Here is a 23021-nt window from a genome sequence, read left to right as displayed (position 1 = left end):
GAAATTGCAAACTAGGCCAAACAGGAGGTTAAAGGCGCTGACTCTCCAAGTGGGGAGAGTGTTAGTAAAGCGTCTGGAATGTTGCACCCGAGTACCAGGGTACGAAAACTGAGACATATTTGAACACGTCTCCCGTTCACATGGTTGATCATACTCTGGGTTCCACATGCATGTTTTAGCTGAAGGAAGAATACCTTAAACCTGGAGAGTTGAAACCCGTGGAATGGGTACCATGCAATATGACTTCAAAGGGTCTTCATTTGCTCACCGAACATCTCCAATCCTATCACTGCTGCGTTTATGCCCCTGTACACATGCTTGATTCTCTTTCGGAGACATAGCAATCCATAGGTTTTAAGATACTTACTAGTCAGGTACATTCTTAGGCGTTTAATATGCGGTGTTGAGTCCATTTCGTTGAGCAAGGAGTAGCTCTTGTCTATTCCATATTTGGCTTAAGGAACTTTGTGCTCATTTCAATCTCTGGTTTTATGCAGCACCCCAACTCACCTTTCCCCTTAAGCAAGCATAAGTTGGTTTTCTAAATTTGAGACCCTGTTCTGTTCTGTAATTCAGTTCCTGTGTAGCCAAGTTTACATTCCGTGTATTAGTGATATCTTATGATGTTTCTTCTTCTGTGTGACTTATTTCAGTTAGAATCATCGTACCTGAATCCACTCATGATGCTGTTATGGGCCTGATGACATAGATTTCATTGCTGAGTGATACTGCATTGTACGTAAGTACCACAAGTTCTTTATGCATTTTTCACTTTCTGTGATATTGAACTTGTAAGGTAAACGAGGTTCTTGTCAACAGAGGCGTCCCAAACTTTGGGGTGGCTGTGTCTTTTTGATTTTAATTTCCCTAAGCTATAGGACCATAAGTGGAAGTGCCCTAGGCTCTGTTGCTTTGTTTTTTAGATGTTTCAGGAAACACCATACACTTCTCCTGAGTGTCTGTTGGTAATTTACATCCCGCCCATCAGCATAACAAGGCTCCCAGTTCTCCATGGCCTGTCCTGCCTTTCTGGATTTTACACTTTTTTCAGATGTCCCTTTTGACTGGGGGGAAGTGAGACTTCATTGTAGTGCAGATTTCCTTTGCAAGTTTGCTTGGTTGGCCAAAAAGGGCGTATGCGTTTTTTCCTGAATATATTCAGGAAAAAACGCATACGCCCTTTTTGGCCAAGTGCATCATTGTGGACGTTCTGCCTCTTTTCCTATGCTTTCAATGCAATTCCAGTCTACCTCCTGAAATCGGTTTCCTGCAATTCTGCCCCGCTTTCAAGTCCTCTTGGCAGCCTTACTTCAGTCTATTTTTGGACGATAGCTGTCATTTATAACTCTGCAGGTTTGTGAATTACAGTGCCCCTGAGCTCCTTTCTTCAACTCGCTTTCTTGTGACCTGGCCGCAACACCGCAGGATGTCTTCAGGCCCTAATCTGGTTCTGGCACGGCATGCTGAGCCTTTGGTTAATTCCTCTTCCTGGTGGGAAATGAGAGTTAAATTTGGCCATCCAGACACCTCCAGCTAGCCTCTCATTGGTTCTCGCTATTCCTGTTCATCTTCCGCAGAAATTGCAAACTGGGCCAAACAGGAGGTTAAAGGGACTGACTCTCCAAGTCGGGAGAGTGTTAGTAAAGCGTCTGGAATGTTGCACCCGAGTACCAGGGTACGAAAACTGGGACATATTTGAACACGTCTCCCGATCACATGGTTGATCATACTCTGGGTTCCACATGCATGTTTTAGCTGAAGGAAGAATACCTAAAACCTGGGTAGTTGAAACCCGTGGAATGGGTACCATGCAATATGACGTCAAAGGGTCTTCATTTGCTCACGAACCTCTCCAATCCTATCACTGCTGCGTTTATGCCCCTGTACACATGCTTGATTCTCTTTCGGAGACATAGCAATCCATAGGTTTTAAGATACTTACTAGTCAGGTACATTTTTAGGCGTTTAATATGGGGTGTTGAGTCCATTTCGTTGAGCAAGGAGTAGCTCTTGTCTATTCCATATTTGGCTTAAGGAACTTTATCTGTGCTCATTTCAATCTCTGGTTTTATGCAGCACCCCAACTCACCTTTCCCCTTAAGCAAGCATAAGTTGGTTTTCTAAATTTGAGACACTGTTCTGTTCTGTAATTCAGTTCCTGTGTAGCCAAGTTTACATTCCGTGTATTACTGATATCTTATGATGTTTCTTTTTCTGTGTGACTTATTTCAGTTAGAATCATCATACCTGAATCCACTCATTGTGCTGCTAAGGGCCTGATGACACAGATTTCATTGCTGAGTGATATTGTTTTGTAAGTAAATACCACAACTTCTTTATCTATTTTTCACTTTCTGCGATGTTGAACTTGTACTGTAAACGAGGTTCTTGTAAACAGAGCCATTCCTAACTTTGGGGTGGCTGTGTCTTTTTGATTTTAATTTCCCTAAGCTATAGGACCATAAGTGGAAGTGCCCTAGGCTCTGTTGCTTTGTTTTTTAGATGTTTCAGGAAACACCATACACTTCTCCCGAGTGTTTGTTGGCAATTTACATCCCGCCCTTCAGCATAACAAGGCTCTCAGTTCTCCATGGCCTGTCCTGCCTTTCTGGATTTTACACTTTTTTCAGATGGCCCTTTTGACCGGGGGGAAGTGAGACTTCATTGTAGTGCAGATTTCCTTTGCAAGCTTGCTTGGTTGGCCAAAAAGGGCGTATGCGTTTTTTCCTGAATATATTCAGGAAAAAACGCATACACCCTTTTTGGCCAAGTGCATCATTGTGGACGTTCTGCCTCTTTTCCTATGCTTTCAATGCAATTCCAGTCTACCTCCTGAAATCCGTTTCCTGCAATTCTGCCCCGCTTTCAAGTCCTCTTGGCAGCCTTACTTCAGTCTATTTTTGGACGATAGCTGTCATTTATAACTCTGCAGGTTTGTGAATTACAGTGCCCCTGAGCTCCTTTCTTCAACTCGCTTTCTTGTGAGCTGGCCGCAACACCGCAGGATGGCTTCAGGCCCTAATCTGGTTCCGGCACGGCACGCTGAGCCTTTGGTTATTTCCTCTTCCTGGTGGGAAATGAGAGATAAATTTGCCCGTCCAGACACCTCCAGCTAGCCTCTCATTGGTTCTCGCTATTCCTGTTCATCTTCTGCAGAAATTGCAAACTGGGCCAAACAGGAGGTTAAAGGCGCTGACTCTCCAAGTGGGGAGAGTGTTAGTAAAGCGTCTGGAATGTTGCACCCGAGTACCAGGGGAGGAAAACTGAGACATATTTGAACACGTCTCCCGTTCACATGGTTGATCATACTTGGGTTCCACATGCATGTTTTAGCTGAAGGAAGAATACCTTAACCCTGGGTAGTTGAGACCCGTGTAATGGGTACCATGCAATATGACTTCAAAGTGTCTTCATTTCCTCACCGAACCTCTCCAATCCTATCACTGCTGCGTATATGCCCCTGTACACACGCTTGATTCCCTTTTGGAGACATAGCAATCCTTAGGTTTTAAGATACTTACTAGTCAGGTACATTCTTAGGCGTTTAATATGCGGTGTTGAGTCCATTTCGTTGAGCAAGGAGTAGCTCTTGTCTATTCCATATTTGGCTTAAGGAACTTTATCTGTGCTCATTTCAATCTCTGGTTTTATGCAGCACCCCAACTCACCTTTACCCTTAAGCAAGCATAAGTTGGTTTTCTAAATTTGTGACCCTGTTCTGTTCTATAATTCAGTTCCTGTGTAGCCAACTTTACATTCCGTGTATTACTGATATCTTATGATGTTTCTTTTTCTGTGTGACTTATTTCAGTTAGAATCATCATACCTGAATCCACTCATTGTGCTGCTAAAGGCCTGATGACATAGATTTCATTGCTGAGTGATATTGCTTTGTAAGTAAATACCACAACTTCTTTATCCATTTTTCACTTTCTGCGATGTTGAACTTGTACTGTAAACGAGGTTCTTGTAAACAGAGGCGTCCCAAACTTTGGGGTGGCTGTGTCTTTTTGATTTTAATTTCCCTAAGCTATAGGACCATAAGTGGAAGTGCCCTAGGCTCTGTTGCTTTGTTTTTTAGATGTTTCAGGAAACACCATACACATCTCCCGAGTGGTTGTTGGCAATTTACATCCCGCCCATCAGCATAACAAGGCTCCCAGTTCTCCATGGCCTGTCCTGCCTTTCTGGATTTTACCCTTTTTTCAGATGGCCCTTTTGACCGGGGGGAAGTGAGACTTCATTGTAGTGCAGATTTCCTTTGCAAGCTTGCTTGGTTGGCCAAAAAGGGCGTATGCGTTTTTTCCTGAATATATTCAGGAAAAAATGCATACGCCCTTTTTGGCCAAGTGCATCATTGTGGACGTTCTGCCTCTTTTCCTATGCTTTCAATGCAATTCCAGTCTACCTCCTGAAATCGGTTTCCTGCAATTCTGCCCCGCTTTCAAGTCCTCTTGGCAGCCTTACTTCAGTCTATTTTTGGACGATAGCTGTCATTTATAACTCTGCAGGTTTGTGAATTACAGTGCCCCTGAGCTCCTTTCTTCAACTCGCTTTCTTGTGACCTGGCCGCAACACCGCAGGATGGCTTCAGGCCCTAATCTGGTTCCGGCCCCGCATGCTGAACCTTTGGTTAATTCCTCTTCCTGGTGGGAAATGAGAGTTAAATTTGCCCGTCCAGACACCTGCAGCTAGCCTCTCATTGGTTCTCGCTATTCCTTTTCATCTTCCGCAGAAATTGCAAACTGGGCCAAACAGGAGGTTAAAGGGACTGACTCTCCAAGTGGGGAGAGTGTTAGTAAAGCGTCTGAAATGTTGCACCCGAGTACCAGGGTACGAAAACTGAGACATATTTGAACACGTCTCCCGATCACTTGGTTGATCATACTCTAGGTTCCACATGCATGTTTTAGCTGAAGGAAGAATACCTTAACCCTGGGTAGTTGAAACCCGTGGAATGGGTACCATGCAATATGAATTCAAAGAGTCTTCATTTGCTCACCGAACCTCTCCAATCCTATCACTGCTGCGTTTATGCCCCTGTACACATGCTTGATTCTCTTTCGGAGACATAGCAATCCATAGGCTTTAACATACTTACTAGTCAGGTACATTCTTAGGCGTTTAATATGCGTTGTTGAGTCCATTTCGTTGAGCAAGGAGTAGCTCTTGTCTATTCCATATTTGACTTAAGGAACTTTATCTGTGCTCATTTCAATCTCTGGTTTTATGCAGCACCGCAACTCACCTTTACCCTTAAGCAAGCATTTGGTTTTCTAAATTTGAGACCCTGTTCTGTTCTGTAATTCAGTTCCTGTGTAGCCAAGTTTACATTCCATGTATTACTGATATCTTATGATGTTTCTTTTTCTGTGTGACTTATTTCAGTTAGAATCATCATACCTGAATCCACTCATTGTGCTGCTAAGGGCCTGATGACACAGATTTCATTGCTGAGTGATATTGCTTTGTAAGTAAATACCACAACTTCTTTATCCATTTTTCACTTTCTGCGATGTTGAACTTGTACTGTAAACGAGGTTCTTGTAAACAGAGCCGTTTGAAACTTTGGGGTGGCTGTGTCTTTTAGAATTTAAATTCCCTAAGCTATAGGACCATAAGTGGAAGTGCCCTAGGCTCTGTTGCTTTGTTTTTTAGATGTTTCAGTTAACACCATACACTTCTCCCGAGTGGTTCTTGGCAATTTACATCCCGCCCTTCAGAATAACAAGGCTCCCAGTTCTCCATGGCCTGTCCTGCCTTTCTGGATTTTACACTTTTTTCAGATGGCCCTTTTGACCGGGGGGAAGTGAGACTTCATTGTAGTGCAGATTTCCTTTGCAAGCTTGCTTGGTTGGCCAAAAAGGGCGTATGCGTTTTTTCCTGAATATATTCAGGAAAAAACGCATACGCCCTTTTTGGCCAAGTGCATCATTGTGGACGTTCTGTCTCTTTTCCTATGCTTTCAATGCAATTCCAGTCTACCTCTTGAAATTGGTTTCCTGCAATTCTGCCCCGCTTTCAAGTCCTCTTGGCAGCCTTACTTCAGTCTATTTTTGGACGATAGCTGTCATTTATAACTCTGCAGGTTTGTGAATTACAGTACCCCTGAGCTCCTTTCTTCAACTCGCTTTCTTTTGAGCTGGCCGCAACACCGCAGGATGGCTTCAGGCCCTAATCTGGTTCTGGCACGGCACGCTGAGCCTTTGGTTAATTCCTCTTCCTGGTGGGAAATGAGAGTTAAATTTGCCCGTTCAGACACCTCCAGCTAGTCTCTCATTGGTTCTCGCTATTCCTGTTCATCTTCCGCAGAAATTGCAAACTGGGCCAAACAGGAGGTTAAAGGGACTGACTCTCCAAGTGGGGAGAGTGTTAGTAAAGCGTCTGGAATGTTGCACCCGAGTACCAGGGTACGAAAACTGAGACATATTTGAACACGTCTCCCGATCACATGGTTGATCATACTCTAGGTTCCACATGCATGTTTTAGCTGAAGGAAGAATACCTTAAACCTGGGTAGTTGAAACCCGTGGAATGGGTACCATGCAATATGACTTCAAAGGGTCTTTATTTGCTCACCGAACCTCTCCAATCCTATCACTGCTGCGTTTATGCCCCTGTACACATGCTTGATCCTCTTTCGGAGACATAGCAATCCATAGGTTTTAAGATACTTACTAGTCAGGTACATTCTTAGGCGTTTAATATGCGGTGTTGAGTCCATTTCGTTGAACAAGGAGTAGCTCTTGTCTATTCCATATTTGGCTTAAGGAACTTTATCTGTGCTCATTTCAATCTCTGGTTTTATGCAGCACCCCAACTCACCTTTACCCTTAATCAAGCATAAGTTGGTTTTCTAAATTTGAGACCCTATTCTGTTCTGTTATTCAGTTCCTGTGTAGCCAAGTTTCCATTCCGTGTATTACTGATATCTTATGATGTTTCTTTTTCTGTGTGACTTATTTCAGTTAGAATCATCATACCTGAATCCACTCATTGTGCTGCTAAGGGCCTGATGACATAGATTTCATTGCTGAGTGATATTGCTTTGTAAGTAAATACCACAACTTCTTTATCCATTTTTCACTTTCTGCGATGTTGAACTTGTACTGTAAATGATGTTCTTGTAAACAGAGGCGTCCCAAACTTTGGGGTGGCTGTGTCTTTTTGATTTTAATTTCCCTAAGCTATAGGACTATAAGTGGCAGTGCCCTAGGCTCTGTTGCTTTGTTTTTTAGATGTTTCAGGAAACACCATACACTTCTCCCGAGTGGTTGTTGGCAATTTACATCCCGCCCATCAGCATAACAAGGCTCCCAGTTCTCCATGGCCTGTCCTGCCTTTCTGGATTTTACACTTTTTTCAGATGGCCCTTTTGACCGGGGGGAAGTGAGACTTCATTGTAGTGCAGATTTCCTTTGCAAGCTTGCTTGGTTGGCCAAAAAGGGCGTATGCGTTTTTTCCTGAATATATTCAGGAAAAAACGCATACGCCCTTTTTGGCCAAGTGCATCATTGTGGACGTTCTGCCTCTTTTCCTATGCTTTCAATGCAATTCCAGTCTACCTCCTGAAATCGGTTTCCTGCAATTCTGCCCCGCTTTCAAGTCCTCTTGGCAGCCTTACTTCAGTCTATTTTTGGACGATAGCTGTCATTTATAACTCTGCAGGTTTGTGAATTACAGTGCCCCTGAGCTCCTTTCTTCAACTCGCTTTCTTGTGACCTGGCCGCAACACCGCAGGATGGCTTCAGGCCCTAATCTGGTTCTGGCACGGCACGCTGAGCCTTTGGTTAATTCCTCTTCCTGGTGGGAAATGAGAGTTAAATTTGCCCGTCCAGACACCTGCAGCTAGCCTCTCATTGGTTCTCGCTATTCCTGTTCATCTTCCGCAGAAATTGCAAACTGGGCCAAACAGGAGGTTAAAGGGACTGACTCTCCAAGTGGGGAGAGTGTTAGTAAAGCGTCTGGAATGTTGCACCCGAGTACCAGGGGAGGAAAACTGAGACATATTTGAACACGTCTCCCGATCACTTGGTTGATCATACTCTAGGCTCCACATGCATGTTTTAGCTGAAGGAAGAATACCTTAAACCTGGGTAGATGAAACCCGTGGAATGGGTACCATGCAATATGACTTCAAAGGGTCTTCATTTGCTCACCGAACCTCTACAATCCTATCACTGCTGCGTTTATGCCCCTGTAAACATGCTTGATTCTCTTTCGGAGACATAGCAATCCATAGGCTTTAAGATACTTACTAGTCAGGTACATTCTTAGGCGTTTAATATGCGGTGTTGATTCCATTTCGTTGAACAAGGAGTAGCTCTTGTCTATTCCATATTTGGCTTAAGGAACTTTATCTGTGCTCATTTCAATCTCTGGTTTTATGCAGCACCCCAACTCACCTTTACCCTTAAGCAAGCATAAGTTGGTTTTCTAAATTTGAGACCCTGTTCTGTTCTGTTATTCAGTTCCTGTGTAGCCAAGTTTCCATTCCGTGTATTACTGATATCTTATGATGTTTCTTTTTCTGTGTGACTTATTTCAGTTAGAATCATCATACCTGAATCCACTCATTGTGCTGCTAAGGGCCTGATGACATAGATTTCATTGCTGAGTGATATTGCTTTGTAAGTAAATACCACAACTTCTTTATCCATTTTTCACTTTCTGCGATGTTGAACTTGTACTGTAAACGATGTTCTTGTAAACAGAGGCGTCCCAAACTTTGGGGTGGCTGTGTCTTTTTGATTTTAATTTCCCTAAGCTATAGGACTATAAGTGGCAGTGCCCTAGGCTCTGTTGCTTTGTTTTTTAGATGTTTCAGGAAACACCATACACTTCTCCCGAGTGGTTGTTGGCAATTTACATCCCGCCCATCAGCATAACAAGGCTCCCAGTTCTCCATGGCCTGTCCTGCCTTTCTGGATTTTACACTTTTTTCAGATGGCCCTTTTGACCGGGGGGAAGTGAGACTTCATTGTAGTGCAGATTTCCTTTGCAAGCTTGCTTGGTTGGCCAAAAAGGGCGTATGCGTTTTTTCCTGAATATATTCAGGAAAAAACGCATACGCCCTTTTTGGCCAAGTGCATCATTGTGGACGTTCTGCCTCTTTTCCTATGCTTTCAATGCAATTCCAGTCTACCTCCTGAAATCGGTTTCCTGCAATTCTGCCCCGCTTTCAAGTCCTCTTGGCAGCCTTACTTCAGTCTATTTTTGGACGATAGCTGTCATTTATAACTCTGCAGGTTTGTGAATTACAGTGCCCCTGAGCTCCTTTCTTCAACTCGCTTTCTTGTGACCTGGCCGCAACACCGCAGGATGGCTTCAGGCCCTAATCTGGTTCTGGCACGGCACGCTGAGCCTTTGGTTAATTCCTCTTCCTGGTGGGAAATGAGAGTTAAATTTGCCCGTCCAGACACCTGCAGCTAGCCTCTCATTGGTTCTCGCTATTCCTGTTCATCTTCCGCAGAAATTGCAAACTGGGCCAAACAGGAGGTTAAAGGGACTGACTCTCCAAGTGGGGAGAGTGTTAGTAAAGCGTCTGGAATGTTGCACCCGAGTACCAGGGGAGGAAAACTGAGACATATTTGAACACGTCTCCCGATCACTTGGTTGATCATACTCTAGGTTCCACATGCATATTTTAGCTGAAGGAAGAATACCTTAAACCTGGGTAGTTGAAACCCGTGGAATGGGTACCATGCAATATGACTTCAAAGGGTCTTCATTTGCTCACCGAACCTCTACAATCCTATCACTGCTGCGTTTATGCCCCTGTACACATGCTTGATTCTCTTTCAGAGACATAGCAATCCATAGGCTTTAAGATACTTACTAGTCAGGTACATTCTTAGGCGTTTAATATGCGTTGTTGAGTCCATTTCGTTGAGCAAGGAGTAGCTCTTGTCTATTCCATATTTGACTTAAGGAACTTTATCTGTGCTCATTTCAATCTCTGGTTTTATGCAGCACCCCAACTCACCTTTACCTTTAAGCAAGGATAAGTTGGTTTTCTAAATTTGAGACCCTGTTCTGTTCTGTAATTCAGTTCCTGTGTAGCCAAGTTTACATTCCATGTATTACTGATATCTTATGATGTTTCTTTTTCTGTGTGACTTATTTCAGTTAGAATCATCATACCTGAATCCACTCATTGTGCTGCTAAGGGCCTGATGACACAGATTTCATTGCTGAGTGATATTGCTTTGTAAGTAAATACCACAACTTCTTTATCCATTTTTCACTTTCTGCGATGTTGAACTTGTACTGTAAACGAGGTTCTTGTAAACAGAGGCGTCCCAAACTTTGGGGTGGCTGTGTCTTTTTGATTTTAATTTCCCTAAGCTATAGGACCATAAGTGGCATTGCCCTAGGCTCTGTTGCTTTGTTTTTTAGATGTTTCAGGAAACACCATACACTTCTCCCGAGTGTCTGTTGGCAATTTACATCCCGCCCATCAGCATAACAAGGCTCCCAGTTCTCCATGGCCTGTCCTGCCTTTCTGGATTTTACACTTTTTTCAGATGGCCCTTTTGACCGGGGGGAAGTGAGACTTCATTGTAGTGCAGATTTCCTTTGCAAGCTTGCTTGGTTGGCCAAAAACGGCGTATGCGTTTTTTCCTGAATATATTCAGGAAAAAACGCATACGCCCTTTTTGGCCAAGTGCATCATTGTGGACGTTCTGCCTCTTTTCCTATGCTTTCAATGCAATTCCAGTCTACCTCCTGAAATCGGTTTCCTGCAATTCTGCCCCGCTTTCAAGTCCTCTTGGCAGCCTTACTTCAGTCTATTTTTGGACGATAGCTGTCATTTATAACTCTGCAGGTTTGTGAATTACAGTGCCCTTGAGCTCCTTTCTTCAACTCGCTTTCTTGTGACCTGGCCGCAACACCGCAGGATGGCTTCAGGCCCTAATCTGGTTCCGGCCCGGCATGCTGAGCCTTTGGTTAATTCCTCTTCCTGGTGGGAAATGAGAGTTAAATTTGCCCGTCCAGACACCTCCAGCTAGCCTCTCATTGCTTCTCGCTATTCCTGTTCATCTTCCGCAGAAATTGCAAACTGGGCCAAACAGGAGGTTAAAGGGACTGACTCTCCAAGTCGGGAGAGTGTCAGTAAAGCGTCTGGAATGTTGCACCCGAGTACCAGGGCAGGAAAACTGAGACATATTTGAACACGTCTCCCGTTCACATGGTTGATCATACTTGGGTTCCACATGCATGTTTTAGCTGAAGGAAGAATACCTTAAACCTGTAGAGTTGAGACCCGTGGAATGGGTACCATGCAATATGACTTCAAAGGGTCTTCATTTGCTCACCGAACCTCTCCAATCCTATCACTGCTGCGTTTATGCCCCTGTTCACATGCTTGATTCTCTTTTGGAGCCATAGCAATCCATAGGTTTTACGATACTTACTAGTCAGGTACATTCTTAGGCGTTTAATATGCGGTGTTGAGTCCATTTCGTTGAGCAAGGAGTAGCTCATGTCTATTCCATATTTGACTTAAGGAACTTTATCTGTGCTCATTTCAATCTCTGGTTTTATGCAGCACCCCAACTCACCTTTACCTTTAAGCAAGAATAAGTTGGTTTTCTAAATTTGAGACCCTGTTCTGTTCTGTAATTCAGTTCCTGTGTAGCCAAGTTTCCATTCCGTGTATTACTGATATCTTATGATGTTTCTTTTTCTGTGTGACTTATTTCAGTTAGAATCATCATACCTGAATCCACTCATTGTGCTGCTAAGGGCCTGATGACATAGATTTCATTGCTGAGTGATATTGCTTTGTAAGTAAATACCACAACTTCTTTATCCATTTTTCACTTTCTGCGATGTTGAACTTGTACTGTAAACGATGTTCTTGTAAACAGAGCGGTTTGAAACTTTGGGGTGGCTGTGTCTTTTAGATTTTAAATTCCCTAAGCTATAGGACCATAAGTGGAAGTGCCCTAGGCTCTGTTGCTTTGTTTTTTAGATGTTTCAGTTAACACCATACACTTCTCCCGAGTGGTTCTTGGCAATTTACATCCCGCCCTTCAGAATAACAAGGCTCCCAGTTCTCCATGGCCTGTCCTGCCTTTCTGGATTTTACACTTTTTTCAGATGGCCCTTTTGACCGCGGGGAAGTGAGACTTCATTGTACTGCAGATTTCCTTTGCAAGCTTGCTTGGTTGGCCAAAAAGGGCGTATGCGATTTTTCCTGAATATATTCAGGAAAAAACGCATACGCCCTTTTTGGCCAAGTGCATCATTGTGGACGTTCTGCCTCTTTTCCTATGCTTTCAATGCAATTCCAGTCTACCTCCTGCAATCGGTTTCCTGCAATTCTGCCCCGCTTTCAAGTCCTCTTGGCAGCCTTACTTCAGTCTATTTTTGGACGATAGCTGTCATTTATAACTCTGCAGGTTTGTGAATTACAGTGCCCCTGAGCTCCTTTCTTCAACTCGCTTTCTTGTGAGCTGGCCGCAACACCGCAGGATGGCTTCAGGCCCTAATCTGGTTCTGGCACGGCACGCTGAGCCTTTGGTTAATTCCTCTTCCTGGTGGGAAATGAGAGTTAAATTTGCCCGTTCAGACACCTCCAGCTAGTCTCTCATTGGTTCTCGCTATTCCTGTTCATCTTCCGCAGAAATTGCAAACTGGGCCAAACAGGAGGTTAAAGGGACTGACTCTCCAAGTCGGGAGAGTGTTAGTAAAGCGTCTGGAATGTTGCACCCGAGTACCAGGGTACGAAAACTGAGACATATTTGAACACGTCTCCCGATCACATGGTTGATCATACTCTAGGTTCCACATGCATGTTTTAGCTGAAGGAAGAATACCTTAAACCTGGGTAGTTGAAACCCGTGGAATGGGTACCATGCAATATGACTTCAAAGGGTCTTCATTTGCTCACCGAACCTCTCCAATCCTATCACTGCTGCGTTTATGCCCCTGTACACATGCTTGATTCTCTTTCGGAGACATAGCAATCCATAGGTTTTAAGATACTTACTAGTCAGGTACATTCTTAGGCGTTTAATATGGGGTGTTGAGTCCATTTCGTTGAGCAAGGAGTAGCTCTTGTCTATTCCATATTTGGCTTAAGGAACTTTATCTGTGCTCATTTCAATCTCTGGTTTTATGCAGCACCCCAACTCACCTTTACCCTTAAGCAAGCATAAGTTGGTTTTCTAAATTTGAGACCCTGTTCTGTTCTGTTATTCAGTTCCTGTGTAGTCAAGTTTCCATTCCGTGTATTACTGATATCTTATGATGTTTCTTTTTCTGTGTGACTTATTTCAGTTAGAATCATCATACCTGAATCCACTCATTGTGCTGCTAAGGGCCTGATGACATAGATTTCATTGCTGAGTGATATTGCTTTGTAAGTAAATACCACAACTTCTTTATCCATTTTTCACTTTCTGCGATGTTGAACTTGTACTGTAAACGATGTTCTTGTAAACAGAGGCGTCCCAAACTTTGGGGTGGCTGTGTCTTTTTGATTTTAATTTCCCTAAGCTATAGGACCATAAGTGGCAGTGCCCTAGGCTCTGTTGCTTTGTTTTTTAGATGTTTCAGGAAACACCATACACTTCTCCCGAGTGGTTGTTGGCAATTTACATCCCGCCCATCAGCATAACAAGGCTCCCAGTTCTCCATGGCCTGTGCTGCCTTTCTGGATTTTACAGTTTTTTCAGATGGCCCTTTTGACCGGGGGGAAGTGAGACTTCATTGTAGTGCAGATTTCCTTTGCAAGCTTGCTTGGTTGGCCAAAAAGTGCGTATGCGTTTTTTCCTGAATATATTCAGGAAAAAACGCATACGCCGTTTTTGGCCAAGTGCATCATTGTGGACGTTCTGCCTCTTTTCCTATGCTTTCAATGCAATTCCAGTCTACCTCCTGAAATCGGTTTCCTGCAATTCTGCCCCGCTTTCAAGTCCTCTTGGCAGCCTTACTTCAGTCTATTTTTGGACGATAGCTGTCATTTATAACTCTGCAGGTTTGTGAATTACAGTGCCCTTGAGCTCCTTTCTTCAACTCGCTTTCTTGTGACCTGGCCGCAACACCGCAGGATGGCTTCAGGCCCTAATCTGGTTCCGGCCCGGCATGCTGAGCCTTTGGTTAATTCCTCTTCCTGGTGGGAAATGAGAGTTAAATTTGCCCGTCCAGACACCTCCAGCTAGCCTCTCATTGCTTCTCGCTATTCCTGTTCATCTTCCGCAGAAATTGCAAACTGGGCCAAACATGAGGTTAAAGGGACTGACTCTCCAAGTCGGGAGAGTGTCAGTAAAGCGTCTGGAATGTTGCACCCGAGTACCAGGGGAGGAAAACTGAGACATATTTGAACACGTCTCCCGTTCACATGGTTGATCATACTTGGGTTCCACATGCATGTTTTAGCTGAAGGAAGAATACCTTAAACCTGCAGAGTTGAGACCCGTGGAATGGGTACCATGCAATATGACTTCAAAGGGTCTTCATTTGCTCACGAACCTCTCCAATCCTATCACTGCTGCGTTTATGCCCCTGTACACATGCTTGATTCTCTTTTGGAGACATAGCAATCCATAGGTTTTACGATACTTACGAGTCAGGTACATTCTTAGGCGTTTAATATGCGGTGTTGAGTCCATTTCGTTGAGCAATGAGTAGCTCTTGTCTATTCCATATTTGGCTTAAGGAACTTTATCTGTGCTCATTTCAATCTCTGGTTTTATGCAGCACCCCAACTCACCTTTCCCCTTAAGCAAGTATAAGTTGGTTTTCTAAATTTGAGACCCTGTTCTGTTCTGTAATTCAGTTCCTGTGTAGCCAAGTTTACATTCCATGTATTACTGATATCTTATGATGTTTCTTTTTCTGTGTGACTTATTTCAGTTAGAATCATCATACCTGAATCAACTCATTGTGCTGCTAAGGGCCTGATGACACAGATTTCATTGCTGAGTGATATTGCTTTGTAAGTAAATACCGCAACTTCTTTATCCATTTTTCACTTTCTGCGATGTTGAACTTGTACTGTAAACTAGGTTCTTGTAAACAGAGGCGTCCCAAACTTTGGGGTGGCTGTGTCTTTTTGATTTTAATTTCCCTAAGCTATAGGACCATAAGTGGCATTGCCCTAGGCTCTGTTGCTTTGTTTTTTAGATGTTTCAGGAAACACCATACACTTCTCCCGAGTGTCTGTTGGCAATTTACATCCCGCCCATCAGCATAACAAGGCTGCCAGTTCTCCATGGCCTGTCCTGCCTTTCTGGATTTTACCCTTTTTTCAGATGGCCCTTTTGACCGGGGGAAAGTGAGACTTCATTGTAGTGCAGATTTCCTTTGCAAGCTTGCTTGGTTGGCCAAAAAGGGCGTATGCGTTTTTTCCTGAATATATTCAGGAAAAAACGCATACGCCCTTTTTGGCCAAGTGCATCATTGTGGACGTTCTGCCTCTTTTCCTATGCTTTCAATGCAATTCCAGTCTACCTCCTGAAATCGGTTTCCTGCAATTCTGCCCCGCTTTCAAGTCCTCTTGGCAGCCTTACTTCAGTCTATTTTTGGACGATAGCTGTCATTTATAACTCTGCAGGTTTGTGAATTACAGTGCCCTTGAGCTCCTTTCTTCAACTCGCTTTCTTGTGACCTGGCCGCAACACCGCAGGATGGCTTCAGGCCCTAATCTGGTTCCGGCGCTGCACGCTGAGCCTTTGGTTAATTCCTCTTCCTGGTGGGAAATGAGAGTTAAATTTGCCCGTCCAGACACCTCCAGCTAGTCTCTCATTGGTTCTCGCTATTCCTGTTCATCTTCCGCAGAAATTGCAAACTGGGCCAAACAGGAGGTTAAAGGGACTGACTCTCCAAGTCGGGAGAGTGTTAGTAAAGCGTCTGGAATGTTGCACCCGAGTACCAGGGTACGAAAACTGAGACATATTTGAACACGTCTCCCGATCACATGGTTGATCATACTCTGGGTTCCACATGCGTGTTTTAGCTAGAGGAAGAATACCTAAAACCTGGGTAGTTGAAACCCGTGGAATGGGTACCATGCAATATGACTTCAAAGGGTCTTCATTTGCTCACGAACCTCTCCAATCCTATCAGTGCTGCGTTTATGCCCCTGTACACATGCTTGATTCTCTTTCGGAGACATAGCAATCCATAGGTTTAAGATACTTACTAGTCAGGTACATTCTTAGGCGTTTAATATGGGGTGTTGAGTCCATTTCGTTGAGCAAGGAGTAGCTCTTGTCTATTCCATATTTGGCTTAAGGAACTTTATCTGTGCTCATTTCAATCTCTGGTTTTATGCAGCACCCCAACTCTCCTTTCCCCTTAAGCAAGCATAAGTTGGTTTTCTAAATTTGAGACCCTGTTCTGTTCTGTAATTCAGTTCCTGTGTAGCCAAGTTTACATTCCGTGTATTACTGATATCTTATGATGTTTCTTTTTCTGTGTGACTTATTTCAGTTAGAATCATCATACCTGAATCCACTCATTGTGCTGCTAAGGGCCTGATGACATAGATTTCATTGCTGAGTGATATTGCTTTGTAAGTAAATACCACAACTTCTTTATCCATTTTTCACTTTCTGCGATGTTGAACTTGTACTATAAACGAGGTTCTTGTCAACAGAGCCGTTCCAAACTTTGGGGTGGCTGTGTCTTTTTGATTTTAATTTCCCTAAGCTATAGGACCATAAGTGGCAGTGCCCTAGGCTCTGTTGCTTTATGTTTTAGATGTTTCAGGAAACACCATACACTTCTCCCGAGTGTCTGTTGGCAATTTACATCCCGCCCATCAGCATAACAAGGCTCCCAGTTCTCCATGGCCTGTCCTGCCTTTCTGGATTTTACACTTTTTTCAGATGGCCCTTTTGACCGGGGGGAAGTGAGACTTCATTGTACTGCAGATTTCCTTTGCAAGCTTGCTTGGTTGGCCAAAAAGAGCGTATGCGTTTTTTCCTGAATATATTCAGGAAAAAACGCATACGCCCTTTTTGGCCAAGTGCATCATTGTGGACGTTCTGCCTCTTTTCCTATGCTTTCAATGCAATTCCAGTCTACCTCCTGAAATCGGTTTCCTGCAATTCTGCCCCGCTTTCAAGTCCTCTTGGCAGCCTTACTTCAGTCTATTTTTGGACGATAGCTGTCATTTATAACTCTGCAGGTTTGTGAATTACAGTGCCCCTGAGCTCCTTTCTTCAACTCGCTTTCTTGTGACCTGGCCGCAACACCGCAGGATGGCTTCAGGCCCTAATCTGGTTCCGGCACGGCACGCTGAGCCTTTGGTTAATTCCTCTTCCTGGTGGGAAATGAGAGTTAAATTTGCCCGTCCAGACACCTCCAGCTAGTCTCTCATTGGTTCTCGCTATTCCTGTTCATCTTCCGCAGAAATTGCAAACTGGGCCAAACAGGAGGTTAAAGGGACTGACTCTCCAAGTCGGGAGAGTGTTAGTAAAGCGTCTGGAATGTTGCACCCGAGTACCAGGGTACGAAAACTGAGACATATTTGAACATGTCTCCCGATCACTTGGTTGATCATCCTCTAGGTTCCACATGCATGTTTTAGCTGAAGGAAGAATACCTTAAACCTGGGTAGTTGAAACCCGTGGAATGGGTACCATGCAATATGACTTCAAAGGGTCTTCATTTGCTCACCGAACCTCTCCAATCCTATCACTGCTGCGTTTATGCCCCTGTACACACGCTTGATTCTCTTTCGGAGACATAGCAATCCATAGGTTTTAAGATACTTACTAGTCAGGTACATACTTAGGCGTTTAATATGCGGTGTTGAGTCCATTTCGTTGAGCAAGGAGTAGCTCTTGTCTATTCCATATTTGGCTTAAGGAACTTTATCTGTGCTCATTTCAATCTCTGGTTTTATGCAGCACCCCAACTCACCTTTCCCCTTAAGCAAGCATAAGTTGGTTTTCTAAATTTGAGACCCTGTTCTGTTCTGTTATTCAGTTCCTGTGTAGCCAAGGTTACATTCCGTGTATTACAGATATCTTATGATGTTTCTTTTTCTGTGTGACTTATTTCAGTTAGAATCATCATACCTGAATCCACTCATTATGCTGCTACGGGCCTGATGACATAGATTTCATTGCTGAGTGATACTGCATTGTACGTAAGTACCACAAGATCTTTATCCATTTTTCACTTTCTGTGATATTGAACTTGCACGGTAAACGAGGTTCTTGTAAACAGAGGCGTCCCAAACTTTGGGGTGGCTGTGTCTTTTTGATTTTAATTTCCCTAAGCTATAGGACCATAAGTGGAAGTGCCCTAGACTCTGTTGTTTTGTTTTTTCGATGTTTCAGGAAACACCATACACTTCTCCCAAGTGTCTGTTGGCAATTTACATCCCGCCCATCAGCATAACAAGGCTCCCAGTTCTCCATGGCCTGTCCTGCCTTTCTGGATTTTACACTTTTTTCAGATGGCCCTTTTGACCGGGGGGAAGTGAGACTTCTTTGTAGTGCAGATTTCCTTTGCAAGTTTGCTTGGTTGGCCAAAAAGGGCGTATGCGTTTTTTCCTGAATATATTCAGGAAAAAACGCATACGCCCTTTTTGGCCAAGTGCATCATTGTGGACGTTCTGCCTCTTTTCCTATGCTTTCAATGCAATTCCAGTCTACCTCCTGAAATCGGTTTCCTGCAATTCTGCCCCGCTTTCAAGTCCTCTTGGCAGCCTTACTTCAGTCTATTTTTGGACGATAGCTGTCATTTATAACTCTGCATGTTTGTGAATTACAGTGCCCCTGAGCTCCTTTCTTCAACTCGCTTTCTTGTGAGCTGGCCGCAACACCGCAGGATGTCTTCAGGCCCTAATCTGGTTCTGGCACGGCATGCTGAGCCTTTGGTTAATTCCTCTTCCTGGTGGGAAATGAGAGTTAAATTTGCCCATCCAGACACCTTCAGCTAGTCTCTCATTGGTTCTCGCTATTCCTGTTCATCTTCCACAGAAATTGCAAACTGGGCCAAACAGGAGGTTAAAGGGACTGACTCTCCAAGTGGGGAGAGTGTTAGTAAAGCGTCTGGAATGTTGCACCCGAGTACCAGGGTACGAAAACTGAGAAATATTTGAACACGTCTCCCGATCACATGGTTAATCATACTCTAGGTTCCCCATGCAAGTTTTAGCTGAAGGAAGAATACCTTAAACCTGGGTAGTTAAAACCCGTGGAATGGGTACCATGTAATATGACTTCAAAGGGTCTTCTTTTGCTCACCAAACCTCTGCAATCCTTTCACTGCTGTGTTTATGCCCCTGTACACATGCTTCATTCTCTTTTGGAGACATAGCAATCCATAGGTTTTAAGATACTTACTAGTCAGGTACATTCTTAGGCGTTTAATATGCGGTGTCGAGTCCATTTCGTTGAGCAAGCAGTAGCTCTTGTCTATTCCATATTTGGCTTAAGGAACTTTATCTGTGCTCATTTCGATATCTGGTTTTATGCAGCACCCCAACTCACCTTTCCCCTTAAGCAAGCATAAGTTGGTTTTCTAAATTTGAGACCCTGTTCTGTTCTGTAATTCAGTTCCTGTGTAGCCAAGTTTACATTCCGTGTATTACTGATATCTTATGATGTTTCTTTTTCTGTGTGACTTATTTCAGTTAGAATCATCATACCTGAATGCACTCATTGTGCTGGTAAGGGCCTGATGACATAGATTTCATTGCTGAGTGATATTGCTTTGTAAGTAAATACCACAACTTCTTTATCCATTTTTCACTTTCTGCGATGTTGAACTTGTACTGTAAACGAGGTTCTTGTAAACAGAGGTGTCCCAAATTTTGGGGTGGCTGTGTCTTTTTGATTTTAATTTCCCTAAGCTATAGGACCATAAGTGGAAGTGTCCTAGACTCTGTTGCTTTGTTTTTTAGATGTTTCAGGAAACACCATACACTTCTCCCGAGTGTCTGTTGGCAATTTACATCCCGCCCATCAGCATAACAAGGCTCCCAGTTCTCCATGGCCTGTCCTGCCTTTCTGGATTTTACACTTTTTTCAGATGGCCCTTTTGACCGGGGGGAAGTGAGACTTCATTGTAGTGCAGATTTCCTTTGCAAGTTTGCTTGGTTGGCCAAAAAGTGCGTATGCGTTTTTTCCTGAATATATTCAGGAAAAAACGCATACGCCCTTTTTGGCCAAGTGCATCATTGTGGACGTTCTGCCTCTTTTCCTATGCTTTCAATGCAATTCCAGTCTACCTCCTGAAATCGGTTTCCTGCAATTCTGCCCCGCTTTCAAGTCCTCTTGGCAGCCTTACTTCAGTGTATTTTTGGACGATAGCTGTCATTTATAACTCTGCAGGTTTGTGAATTACAGTGCCCCTGAGCTCCTTTCTTCAACTTGCTTTCTTGTGAGCTGGCCGCAACACCGCAGGATGGCTTCAGGCCCTAATCTGGTTACGGCACGGCACGCTGAGCCTTTGATTAATTCCTCTTCCTGGTGGGATGTGAGTGTTAAATTTGCCCGTCAGGACACCTCCAGCTAGTCTCTCATTGGTTCTCCCTATTCCTGTTCATCTTCCGCAGAAATTGCAAACTGCGCCAAACAGGAGATTTAAGAGATTGACTCTCCAGGTCGGGAGAGTGTTAGTAAAGCGTCTGGAATGTTGCACCCGAGTACCAGGATACGAAAACTGAGAAATATTTGAACACGTCTCCCGATCACATGGTTGATCATACTCTAGGTTCCACATGCAAGTTTTAGCTGAAAGAAGAATACCTTAAACCTGGGTAGTTAAAACCCGTGGAATGGGTACCATGTAATATGACTTCAAAGGGTCTTCTTTTGCTCACCGAACCTCTCCAATCCTTTCACTGCTGTGTTTATGCCCCTGTACACATGCTTCATTCTCTTTCGGAGACATAGCAATCCATAGGTTTTAAGATACTTACTAGTCAGGTACATTCTTAGGCGTTTAATATGCGGTGTTGAGTCCATTTCGTTGAGCAAAGAGTAGCTCTTGTCTATTCCATATTTGGCTTAAGGAACTTTATCTGTGCTCATTTCGATCTCTGGATTTATGCAGCACCCCAACTCACCTTTCCCCTTAAGCAAGCATAAGTTGGTTTTCTAAATTTGAGACCCTGTTCTGTTCTGTAATTCAGTTCCTGTGTAGCCAAGTTTACATTCCGTGTATTACTGATATCTTATGATGTTTCTTTTTCTGTGTGACTTATTTCAGTTAGAATCATCATACCTGAATCCACTCATTGTGCTGCTAAGGGCCTGATGACATAGATTTCATTGCTGAGTGATATTGCTTTGTAAGTAAATACCACAACTTCTTTATCCATTTTTCACTTTCTGCGATGTTGAACTTATACTGTAAACGAGGTTCTTGTAAACAGAGGCGTCCCAAACTTTAGGGTGGCTGTGTCTTTTTGATTTTAATTTCCCTAAGCTATAGGACCATAAGTGGAAGTGGCCTAGGTTCTGTTGCTTTGTTTTTTAGATATTTCAGGAAACACGATACACTTCTCCCGAGTGTCTGTTGGCAATTTACATCCCGCCCATCAGCATAACAAGGCTCCCAGTTCTCCATGGCCTGTCCTGCCTTTCTGGATTTTACACTTTTTTCAGATGACCCTTTTGACCTGGGGGAAGTGAGACTTCATTGTAGTGCAGATTTCCTTTGCAAGCTTGCTTGGTTGGCCAAAAAGTGCGTATGCGTTTTTTCCTGAATATATTCAGGAAAAAACGCATACGCCGTTTTTGGCCAAGTGCATCATTGTGGACGTTCTGCCTCTTTTCCTATGCTTTCAATGCAATTCCAGTCTACCTCCTGAAATCGGTTTCCTGCAATTCTGCCCCGCTTTCAAGTCCTCTTGGCAGCCTTACTTCAGTATATTTTTGGACGATAGCTGTCATTTATAACTCTGCAGGTTTGTGAATTACAGTGCCCCTGAGCTCCTTTCTTCAACTCGCTTTCTTTTGAGCTGGCCGCAACACCGCAGGATGGCTTCAGGTCCTAATCTGGTTCCGGCACGGCACACTGAGCCTTTGGTTAATTCCTCTTCCTGGTGGGAAATGAGAGTTAAATTTGCCCGTCCAGACACCTCCAGCTAGTCTCTCATTGGTTCTCCCTATTCCTGTTCATCTTCCGCAGAAATTGCAAACTGGGCCAAACAGGAGGTTAAAGGGAATGACTCTCCAAGTGGGGAGAGTGTTAGTAAAGCGTCTGGAATGTTGCACCCGAGTACCAGGGTACAAAAACTGAGACATATTTGAACACGTCTCCCGATCACATGGTTGATCATACTCTAGGTTCCACATGCATGTTTTAGCTGAAGGAAGAATACCTTAAACCTGGGTAGTTGAAACCCGTGGAATGGGTACCATGCAATATGACTTCAAAGGGTCTTCGTTTGCTCACCGAACCTCTCCAATCATATCACTGCTGCGTTTATGCCCCTGTACACACGCTTGATTCTCTTTTGGAGACATAGAAATCCATAGGTTTTAAGATACTTACTAGTCAGTTACATTCTTAGGCGTTTAATATGGGGTGTTGAGTCCATTTCGTTGAGCAAGGAGTAGCTCTTGTCTATTCCATATTTGGCTTAAGGAACTTTATCTGTGCTCATTTCAATCTTTGGTTTTATGCAGCTCCCCAACTCACCTTTCCCCTTAAGCAAGCATAAGTTGGTTTTCTGAATTTGAGACCCTGTGCTGTTTTGGAATTCAGTTCCTGTGTAGCCAAGTTTACATTCCGTGTATTAGTGATATCTTATGATGTTTCTTTTTCTGTGTGACTTATTTCAGTTAGAATCATCGTACCTGAATCCACTCATTGTGCTGCTAAGGGCCTGATGACACAGATTTCATTGCTGAGTGATATTGCTTTGTAAGTAAATACCACAACTTCTTTATCCATTTTTCACTTTCTGCGATGTTGAACTTGTACTGTAAACGAGGTTCTTGTCAACAGAGCCGTTCCAAACATTGGGTTGGCTGTGTCTTTTTGATTTTAATTTCCCTAAGCTATAGGACCATAAGTGGAAGTGCCCTAGGTTCTGTTGC

Source organism: Stenella coeruleoalba (genome assembly GCF_951394435.1).
Source record: "Stenella coeruleoalba genome assembly, contig: scaffold_33, whole genome shotgun sequence".
In the NCBI taxonomy this organism is placed as follows: Eukaryota; Metazoa; Chordata; class Mammalia; order Artiodactyla; family Delphinidae; genus Stenella; species Stenella coeruleoalba.
This window is presented reverse-complemented; position numbering follows the sequence as displayed.